Source organism: Manis javanica, chromosome 5 (assembly GCF_040802235.1).
Source record: "Manis javanica isolate MJ-LG chromosome 5, MJ_LKY, whole genome shotgun sequence".
Classification (NCBI taxonomy): domain Eukaryota; kingdom Metazoa; phylum Chordata; class Mammalia; order Pholidota; family Manidae; genus Manis; species Manis javanica.
Window position 1 is genome coordinate 79,648,623 of NC_133160.1, and position 10,785 is coordinate 79,659,407.

Genomic DNA, 10,785 nt, shown 5'->3' on the forward strand with positions numbered 1-10,785 from the left:
TCTGCCATGCTCAACCCATCCCCCAAGTGTTTACAGCAAAATAAGGTAAAGGAGAAAGTAAAAAAAATTATAGGCTTCGTTTTACTATTTTTTTTGTGACACCATTACCATCTCATACACACACACACACACACACACACACCTCTGATATACATAAAGTTAGAAGGGTTCAGTTACTGAAAGGAAGGGTCCTCGGAGGCCTAGTGCCATTTTTATGAAGAAGAGGAGACAGAATCCCACAGAAATCAATTCCAGGCCTGGAATTGAGATCATATAACTTCCAGTCATCAGCTCCGCTCACCACAATGGTCACAGGTGAAAATAAACAGAAAGGAGAAGATAAACGGGAATCTGGCTCTCCGAACAGCTCTATTTTTTTCATCAGAGGACATAGTTAACTGAGGCTGCATATATTTACATGTAGACGAAAGGAAGAAAAAAGAGAAAAGGAAGGAGGAAGAGAAAGAAAAGGAAAATTTCAGCTTACGATGAGAGTTCTTACAGAGAATACACTTCCCTTTCAAGCTTTACATCAGAAACATCAGCACCTACAATCCAGGATCAGAAGAATTAGCCACTTGCTGAATGAAGCCCCATCTTACTGCTTAAACCTGGTCTCAGAGCTAAGGTTTACTACGAGACTTAGACTTGGCTATGCCCTGGTTCACAGAAGTCTGGAGAAAAAAGAGGAAGATTAAAGGCTGGAAAAGTGGTTACCACATTGCTGGGCAAGCAAAACTGTGTTCAGTGATTCTGTCTCATTGCTACTGCTTTAGACTGCAGTTGGTTTTAAAAGTGCCCCTCCCCCTCAAAAAAAAGTATGTAAGAAATTAATGGAGATAATTATTTTCTAAATTTTATTTTAGAATAAACAGGAATATAAAGAGATAAGTAAATAAATATAAAATTAAAGTTGATGTAAATAAAAGTGACTAGAGAAATTAAAAGGAAGGCATTTGGTACATGTATACACAAACCCATTTGTAAAGCATGCTAGACATTCTATATATACTATTCCATCTCTCTCTTTCACCTTTTTTAAATACCAACAAATATTTCAAAAATGTTCTATATTATTAGTGTAAAACTCTATATTACTTTGATTATTTTTCCTCATTATTTCTTGTAAGAGGCCGTACACTTTAATAAGATTAGGTGGGTTCAAATCCTGACCCCACTACTTGGTTGCTGTGACTCTGTTCAGTTTTGTCTATAAAATGGGGGTAATATTATTACATGACATAACTATAAAACTAAGTGGCTATGAATTGCTTCAAACATATCCCTAACCTTCATTCATACAACAAATTTTCATTGAGCACCAACTAGGAACTGGAAAAGCATTAGACACAAAGGAAATGAAAATCATTAAGATGAACACAGCCCTGCCCAGGGAAGCTTCCAGTTTACTGGAAAAGACAATCCTCAAGCAGATAATTAATTAGTTACAATATCAGTATGCACTGCAAAGGAGAATGATAGGATCTTACCTACCCTGTAATGCTTGGATTTCAGAGTTTGGGAACTAAAAGGAATCCTAGAAGTAGACAATAGATTTTTTAAATAACTTAACCATAAAATTATTATTATAAAAATTAGGAAAATAAAGGAAACAAAAGAAAATAAATCTATACAATGATTATCAATAAACCACCACACAGACAGAACAATAAAAACAACAACGATAGCTGCCATTTATGCCAGATGCTGTCCAGGCATTTTATAAGTATGATTTTGTTTAATCTTTGTAACAACCCTATGAAATAGGTACTGTCATTATCCTCACTTTTAAATGAAGAAAAAAAGCATGGAGAAGACTTCTATCAAAATTTTGATGTACAGCTTTCCCTTTTATTCATGTGAATATACATATATTTTTTCATTCAACAAAATATGAACATCTTTCCATATTAACTATTCTTCTGCTATATGATTTTAAGAGTATGATATAAATGAAGAATATAAATACCTCAAGATGTATTTAATAACTTTTATGACAAAGTAGCCAAATTCCTGTGACAATTTTTCAGTATATGTTTTCCCAACCTTTAAAAATGCCAAAATCTTATCAACAATAGCATAAAGGTGCCAGGAGCCAACCTACGCCGCCTGCCTAATGGCACAGCCCAGGAGGCCGATGGACGGATGCCACACAGTGGACCTCCGAAACGAAGGCTACTGATATCTCTTCTATTGCTTAAATTGACCATTTCCCCAGTCCAAACAGCCCTCGTGAATCAGAAAATGCCCCCGGAGAAGAGGACTGTTAGGAACAGTAGAGCAATCATAAAAACCCAAACCCAGCTTGTGAAACAGGATAGTCCCCTTATGTAAAGAGAAAATGAAACCCTACACATTCCCCCAGACGGGTGGGATATTATCCCTGGGCTTGGGAAATAGAAGAAAGTTCAGGTGAATCCAGGGTACAGCTCCCAGGACAACTTGGCCCCCAGGAGAAACAAGAGATGACCTACATGGGGTGTGGGTCAGGAAAGCAGGTGGAAAAATCTTGATAGAGTCCCCTTATGAATCATTACTATAGAAATTACAGTAAGCATTGTTATACTCAAAATCAACAGACTGAGGGCTGCTCATTCTACTGTAAACAGTTTCAGGGAATTATGGAAAAAACTTGCCCCCACAGTGAGCCTAGGTGGTAGTCCAGTTAAGCAAGTTTTAAGTTATTGTGGTGCCTTTAACCTGAGATTAGAATCTAAAACTATGAGAGCAACAGAAAAATCTTGAGGAACAAACCGTGATGACCCTTTATGGTTAGGAAAGCAGAGGAACATTCCGAGAAGATTATGCCATAAATCACTGAATGACACATCCTTATGATGATTTTATGATGATTTTTGTAACCAATTCCCTATATATTGCTTGATGTTTCTGCCAATAAACAGGCCAGTTTAGCAACTTTGCTAGTGTCTGTGTCCTCACTCGCCGATGCCGTTTCTCCTTCAGGGACTCCTGGACTCACTGGAGCTGGACTCCGACGAGGTGGTGCCCGAAAAAGGACCTGAAGGTAAGCCCCGCACCATGGAACAGATAGGACCTCACCTGAGGGTGCCACGGACCCCCCTGTAGAAGATAGGCAGCGTAAGAGGTGGATAGTCAGAGTTTCCTTAAGAAGTCACGGGCCATATTGAGTCTAAAGAAAGAAAAAGATTCTTCATTGAATTTTAATGCATATGCTTGGAGGTAGAGATATAAAAGTCACCAATGGACAATTAGCAAGATTTTTACACTTTGTGCAAGAATGTTGTCCTTGGGTCCCTGAAGAAAGGAAGTGTTTATTTGCAGACGTGGAATAAAGTCGGAAATCAGCTTAGAGAATATTATACACAGAATGGGCCTGAAAAGGTCCCTGTTTATGCTTTTACTCTGTGGAATTTAATTAAGGAAGTCTTAGAACCACAACAAGAGGCAGAGAACCTTCCTCAGAGGAAGAATTTCCTTTCTGAAAATAGCCCTGGGGAAAAACCACCGCTACTCTCTGTAGCAAACCTCGGGGGATGCTAGCCTCTGCCCCCCATATGGTGATGAATTGACTCTGCAGGATGAGGAAGACTTAGAGGAGGCCACGACCAGATATAATAATGAAGAGGAGGCCCCCTTCAGAATAGGTGCAGCCCAATTACATGGGAAGCCTCCCACTCGCAAAGTCTCTGCATACTGTCCCCGGAAAAAATCAGAGCAGGGGAAGCCTTCACAACCCCCTTCTCCTTTAACAAAAGGCCCATACTGGGGTGCGAGCAGCTCTAAGGCAGGCAGAAATGGAAGGGGATACAGACTTTGCCATGGGTTTCCGGTGGTTTACAGTGGGGATTTTGATAATGAGGACATATCATGGGAGCCTATTCCTTATAAACTTTTGAAGGAATTGAAAATTGCATGTGAAGATTATGGTCCCTTAGCTCCCTATACCCTAACCTTATTGGAGGCTTTATTCAACAGTTGGATGACTCCTTATGATTGGACTCAAGTGGCTAAGGCCTGTCTAACAGGAGGGAATTATTTGTTGTGGAGGACAGAATATGAAGACATGGCTAAGAAACAAGCATCAGACAACAAGAGAACAAGAGGGAGGTTCCATATAACTAAAGACATGTTGCTTGCCAAGGGTAATTATGACTCAGCCCAAGGCCAGTTATACTTAGAAAAAGAAACTTTAATACAAGCTACAGCCTATGCTGTTAACGCTTGGAGGGCTTTGTCAATAACTACAGAAAAAACAACTACATTAGGAGAAGTAAAACAATGAGCTGATGAGATATATGAGGATTTTGTATCCAGATTAATACTGGCAGTTAGAAGAGTTATTACTAATGAGGAGGCTGCTAACATCTTAATAAAACAACTGGCCTTTGAAAATGCCAATTCCACTTGCCAAGCATTATTATGGGAAATTTGTAAGACTGGATCTCTTATAGATTATATATTAAACAGTGTGCTGATGTCACTCCAGCTTTCATCCAGAGGGTGGCAATAGCAGCAGCCTTAAAAGGAGAGACTTATACCCAGTTTATACAGAGGGTATCAGATAAGAAGCAAGCTCCTAAGGGCCCAAATGGCAGCTGTTTTACATGTAGTCAGATGGGGCATTTTAGTACAACCTGTCCTCAAAAGAATCTTCCACCACAAACTCAGTCTGTTAATCCTCCTCAGGCTCCTTGCCCTCACTGTCAGAAAGGGTTCCATTGGGCCAGAGATTGCAGGTCAAATTTTCATAAAAATGGAACTATCTTAGAGGCCATTGCTCTTAAGGCTGCTGACTCAATTATATGGAAAAATGACAGCCCTGTTTGGGTTGAGCAATGGCCTCTGACCACAGAAAAACTTAAAGCAGCCGGAGATTTAGTTAAACAGCAGTTGTCTGCAGGCCATATAGAGCCATCTAACAGCCCTTAGAACACTCCCATATTCATAATAAAAGGAAATCAGGAAAGTGGCTTCTGTTACAAGATCAGAGGGCCATTAATGCCACTATGGAAGATATGGGAGCCTTGCAACCTGGCCTTCCGTCTCCAGTTGCAATCCCTGTTAACTATAATATTCTTGTCATAGATCTGCAGGATTGCTTTTTTACTATACCTTCGAGCCCTGGAGATTGCAGACACTTTGCCTTTAGTCTCCCTTCAGAAAATCTTAAACAACCCTATCAAAGATACCAGTGGAAAGTTTTACCACAAGATGTGAATAATAGTCCCACCTTATGTCAAAAATATGTTGACAGTGCTTTACAAGAAATTAGAGACCTTTACCCTGATCTTTACTTAGTCCTTTACACAGATGACATTTTCCTTGCCCACCCAGATTGTGCCCTTTTACAAGAAGTGCTAGACAAGACTGTTTCTGCTCTTAATACTTGTGGTTTACAAATAGCCCCAGAAAAAATTCAATCTGATCCACCTTATAATTATTTAGGAAGAGTTATTAATATACAGACAGTTTTTCATCAACCTTTATAGCTACGAAAAGATCATTTGCAGACTTTGAATGATTTTCAAAAATTATTAGGAGATATTAATTGGAAAAGACCATTTTTGCAGCTATCTACTTCAGATCTAAAACCTTTATTTGAAATATTGCAAGGAGACCCAGACCCTACTTCTAAGAGGGAGCTTACTGTTGAGGCCTCTAAAGCCCTAGAGTCAGTTGAAAAGGCACTAAACATTCCATTTTTAAAAAGAATTGTCTATAATAGCCCTTGGGATTTAATAATACTGCATACTTCACATACTCCGATAGGATGTTTATGGCAAAATGGTCCCCTTGAATGGATACATTTACCAGTATCTAATACAGCAAAGAAAATATTAGTGGCCTATCTAGATCTAGTAGCCTCCCTTATCAATAAAGGAAGAAAACGTAGTCAGGAAATGTTTGGCAGAGATGTTGCAAATATAGTTATTCCTTATACCAGGGATCAATTTGAAATTCTTCAAAACAGTAATGAGGAATGGCAAATATCATTAAGTAATTACAGAGGACAAGTGTTATACCATTTACCAAAAAATCTGTTGTTACAGTTTATTTGTCATCATCCTGTTACCTGTTATTTTTCCAAAAACTTACAGTTCATCCCCCATATCCGATGCTGCCTAGGTTTTTACTGACGGTTCCTCAAATGGACCGGCTGTTACTAATATTGATAATCAGCCACATGTACAAACCACAAAAGAAGTTTCTACCCAGAAAGCAGAGTTAATATCAGTTCTGTTTGCCTTTTCTCAGCTTGTTGATAGAAGCTTTAACCTCTATACAGATTCCTGCTATATTGTGAAATTATTCCTTCATATTGAAACAGCTGTATTGCTAGTAATAAAACCACCATATTTGAATATTTGAAACAATTACAGAATCTCATACATAAGTGAAGAACCCCATTTTATGTTGGCCACATCAGAGCCCATAGTAAACTACCTGGACCCCTTCATGGAGGAAATGCTTTAGCAGATCAATTAACAAGAACTCTAATCTATTCAGCAATTGAAGAAGCCCAAGAATCACATCACATTCATCTCCAAAATGCCCAGTCACTAAGATATCAATTTCAAATTCCTTGAGAATCTACTAGACAAATTGTTAGAAATTGCACCATATGCCCTACTCATGAAAATTCACATTTATCAGGAGTAAACCCTCGAGGGCTTAAAGCCTAACGCCCTTTGGCAGATGGATGTAACCCATATTCCCAGCTTTGGGAAACTATGTTTTGTGCATGTTACTGTTGACACCTATTCTCATGTGATTATAGCTTCAGCAAGGACTGGTGAGGCTTACAAAGAGGTGATTCAACATCTGTTTTTAAGCTTTTCCTACATTGGGATACCTATCAACTTAAAAACTGATAATGTCCCAGGCTATACCTCCAAAAGCTTTGCCAGTTTTTGCAAAACCTTTAATATTCATCACTCCACAGGAATTCCTTATAACCCACAAGGGCAAGCTATTGCAGAAAGAGCTCATCAAACCCTTAAATATCAAATCACAAAATTTCAAGAGGGAGACTTCAAATATAGTTCACCTCATCATATTCTAAACCATGCACTCTGTCATTAATAACCTTAATGTTGACTCCTCAGAACACGCGGCCATGGGAAAACATTGGAACCCTAATTTGTAGGATCCAAACCTTTAGTAAAATGGGAAGACCTGCTCACAGTTCAATGGAAAGGGCCTGATGTTTTAACATGTTGGGGAGGATATGCTTGTGTTTTTCCACAGGACTCAGACGCCCCCGTGTGGATACCAGATAGACTCATCAGACATGTCTCGCCTGCCTCACCCGCCCCCACCTCCTCCTCCACACAACTTTCTGACCCCTCCGGAAAGTCCCCGACCGAGAAGAAACCTTGAGGAACCTCTAGTGCAGCTCTTGCAGAACCTCACACTGCAGGAGCTCCAAAGACCTCGCCGTCGGTATCCAGTTCCTCCACGGCGGCTGTTCGCGAGATCAACTCGAGTAAGTGACCTTCCGACCTGGGGCCAGTTAAAGAAGCTGTCAGAAGCAGCAAAGCTGTAGTCCGTCGACAACGTTTACCCGTTACCAGTAAAACTCTTTTTAGTGCTATGCTTGCTGTCCTGACCTGCCAGGTAACTTGCGAAAAATCTGGAAAATCTTACTGGGCTTATCTACCTAACCCTTCTACTTTTCAGTGGGAAAATGAAGATATTCCTGTTTGTACCAATCTTACTCAATTGTTAGGGGGAACCCAATCTTTTACTCAATTTAATCAGGCCATTATAAATTCCAGTTTTTCCTCTTCTGGAGTTTCTAGTTCCCCTCCCATTTGCTTTACTACATCCAATACTTCCACAATTCCTGAGCGTTTACCCATTAGCCTTAAAGGATTATTAACAGATTCCCCTACTTTTAATAATCCAGATAGGCTTTCCCATATGGAGAAAATGTATGTATTCCTATCAAATTGAAAGGCCTATACCAATGTTTAATCTTTCTCTTTATGATTGGAGTTCCCCCAGTCCTTCTACCGATTATAGAGCATATTTGCGCACCTCAAATGTTCGCTACAAATGGAATGACGCTTATCTACCTTTGCCCCTAACTGTGAACCGATGGCATATTAATGCTTGGGTCCATCCCATTTTGACCACATTCCTAAATGGTAAAAGTTTCTTACAGTCAGAATTGTGGCGAGCTATTGCAGTTATTAGTCCAGTCAGTCTTCATAGACCTTCTAGTACAACTACTTATCAAATACAAGCCTGTTTACATACACTTTATGCCTTTGTTTTATCCTAAAATTATATCTCTATGAATATTACAAAAGATGTTGGTAAGTTTGTGATTAATTGTACTCATTGTATTCTTTCTAGTTGCATTTCTGCAAAAAATAATGCTAAGATTATATCGATAGTTTGCCATCCTCCCTTGTGGGATTAATATAGAAATCAAGTATAGAAATCAAATGTATAATCATATATGACTTGATTATTTTTCCTGTAATTCCTGATAAGTGATCAGGAACAGCACAAACAAGACCAAAACAGTTTCTGTGACCTAATTGCCCTTGCTATTATTTCAATACCTTGTAAGACGTTACGCTTCGGAGACTGGAGACTGCCGATGATTAAGTTTACAGTTAATGGTTGTCTATTAAGTCCCCCACACAGAATTCTGTTGCTAACATGTATTTGCTCAATAAATACGAAGGGTGCCCTTTCAGCACCACTCTTGCGCTGTTATGCCTCGAGTCCCCAGGCTGGTCCTTTCAGGTCTTCCACATCTCATCGCGTCTTCTTCCTTATCTGCGGGTCAGAGGCAGGGAGGGACCGACACTACGTATTTTAATGGTTCCTGTAACTTTAAATTCCTCATGGTTTGATAGTTATGGCTTACAAGCCCTAAGAGATACTAGTCTCCTTTTGCTCCGTGGTCAACGTTTTGTGGTTTCTCTAATTCTCGGAATTACTACCCTCATAACCCCGGCTACTTCCCTTTCACTTTCAGCTGTAGCACTCACCCAAGAAACACATACCGCCACATTTACTGATCAGCTTTCCAAAAATATATCCTTAGCCTTAGCAACACAAGAAATTATTGATCAAAAGTTAGAATTGAAAGTTAATGCTTTAGAAGAAGCTCTTTTAACTATTGGTCATGAACTAATGACACTAAAGGTTCGCTTAGCACTTCGTTGCCATGCAGATTATCACTGGATATGTGCTACTCCTCTTCAAGTCAATGAATCTGTTTATTCTTGGGAAAAGGTTAGAAATCATATTATGGGTATATGGAATCATACTGATTTAAGTATTGATCTTTCTAAACTTCACCAAGAGATTCATGATATAAATCAGGCCAAAAGAGATTTTTCCACTTCTCATATTTCTCAAGGATTTTTTAATAATATTGCCTCTTATGTTTCAAAACATAATATTTCCTCCCTGTTAATTAATGTAGCTATTAGTGGTGGACTTACTTATCCTTCTTCTCCTTTTCCTTCCAGTCCTCTTCAAGCTCTTAAAGAACAGCATCCAGAAGTTTGCAGCCGAGCTGCATACCTTCAAATTAAAATATAAAAAAAGGGGGAGATGCCGGGAGCCAACCTACGCCGCTTGCCTGATGGCACAGCCCAGGAGGCCGATGGACAGATGCCACACAGCGGACCTCCAAAAGGAAGGCTACTGATATCTCTTCTATTGCTTAAATTGACCATTTCCCCAGTCCAAACAGCCCTCGTGAATCAGAAAATGCCCCTGGAGAAGAGGACTGTTAGGAACAGTAGAGCAATCATAAAAACCCAAACCCAGCTTGTGAAACAGGATAGTTCCCTTATCTAAAGAGAGAATGAAGCCCTACACATTCCCCCAGATGGGTGGGATGTTATCCCTGGGCTGGGAAATAGAAGAAAGTTCAGGTGAATCCAGGGTACAGCTCCCAGGCCAACTTGGCCCCCAGGAGAAACAAGAGATGACCTACATGGGGTGTGGGTCAGGAAAGCAGGTGGAAAAATCTTGGTAGAGTCCCCTTATGAATCATTACTATAGAAATTCAGTAAGCATTGTTATACTCAAAATCAACAGAATGAATGCTGCTTATTCTTCTGTAAACAGTTTAAGGGAATTATGGAAAAAATCTGCCCCACAGCAAGCCTAGGTGGCAGTCCGGTTGAGCAAGTTTTAAGTTATTGTGGTGCCTTTAACCTGAGATTAGAATCTAAAACTATGAGAGCAACAGAAAAATCTTGAGGAACAAAACATGATGACCTTTCATGGTTAGGAAAGCAGGGGATAATTCCGAGAAGTAGATTATGCCATAAATCACTGAATGACACATGCCTTATGATGATTTTATGATTTTTTGTAACCAATTCCTTATATATTGCTTGATGTTTCTGCCAATAAACAGGCCAGTTTAGCAACTTTGCTAGTGTCTGTGTCCTCACTCGCCGATGCCGTTTCTCCTTCAGGGACTCCTGGACTCACTGGAGCTGGACTCCAGCAGGAAGGGGTTGAAAGTATCTGCCCTTTCCCGCGTTGATCTTAAGTTCTTAATGAGAATGCAAGAATTTAAGTCTGTGCTCCAGGATATACATAAATCATATGCCTTGACATAAGAAGCCCTGTGTGGCTGTGTTTTCACCAAGACAGAATGGATGCCTCCAGGGCAAATCAATGTGCTTGAATCTGTCTGAACTAAAAATGCTGCTTTCCCATGCAAAACCAAATAGAAGTTCGACTTTCAATAGATTCCTTCACTTTAGGTTACTTTATTTGAAATATAAATAATGCATTGGCCTTATAGCTATGATTCAG

General features: G+C 39.6%; 1 long non-coding RNA gene across 1 annotated transcript; it reads left to right on the top strand.

Moving 5' to 3' along the window:
• Positions 1-2,019: 2,019 nt before the first annotated feature.
• LOC118968870 (uncharacterized) lies at positions 2,020-10,392 on the top strand. Its single transcript, XR_005056715.2, has 3 exons — positions 2,020-3,025; positions 7,231-7,468; positions 9,477-10,392. It is a non-coding gene; the product is annotated as an uncharacterized lncRNA (long non-coding RNA).
• Positions 10,393-10,785: the final 393 nt, after the last annotated feature.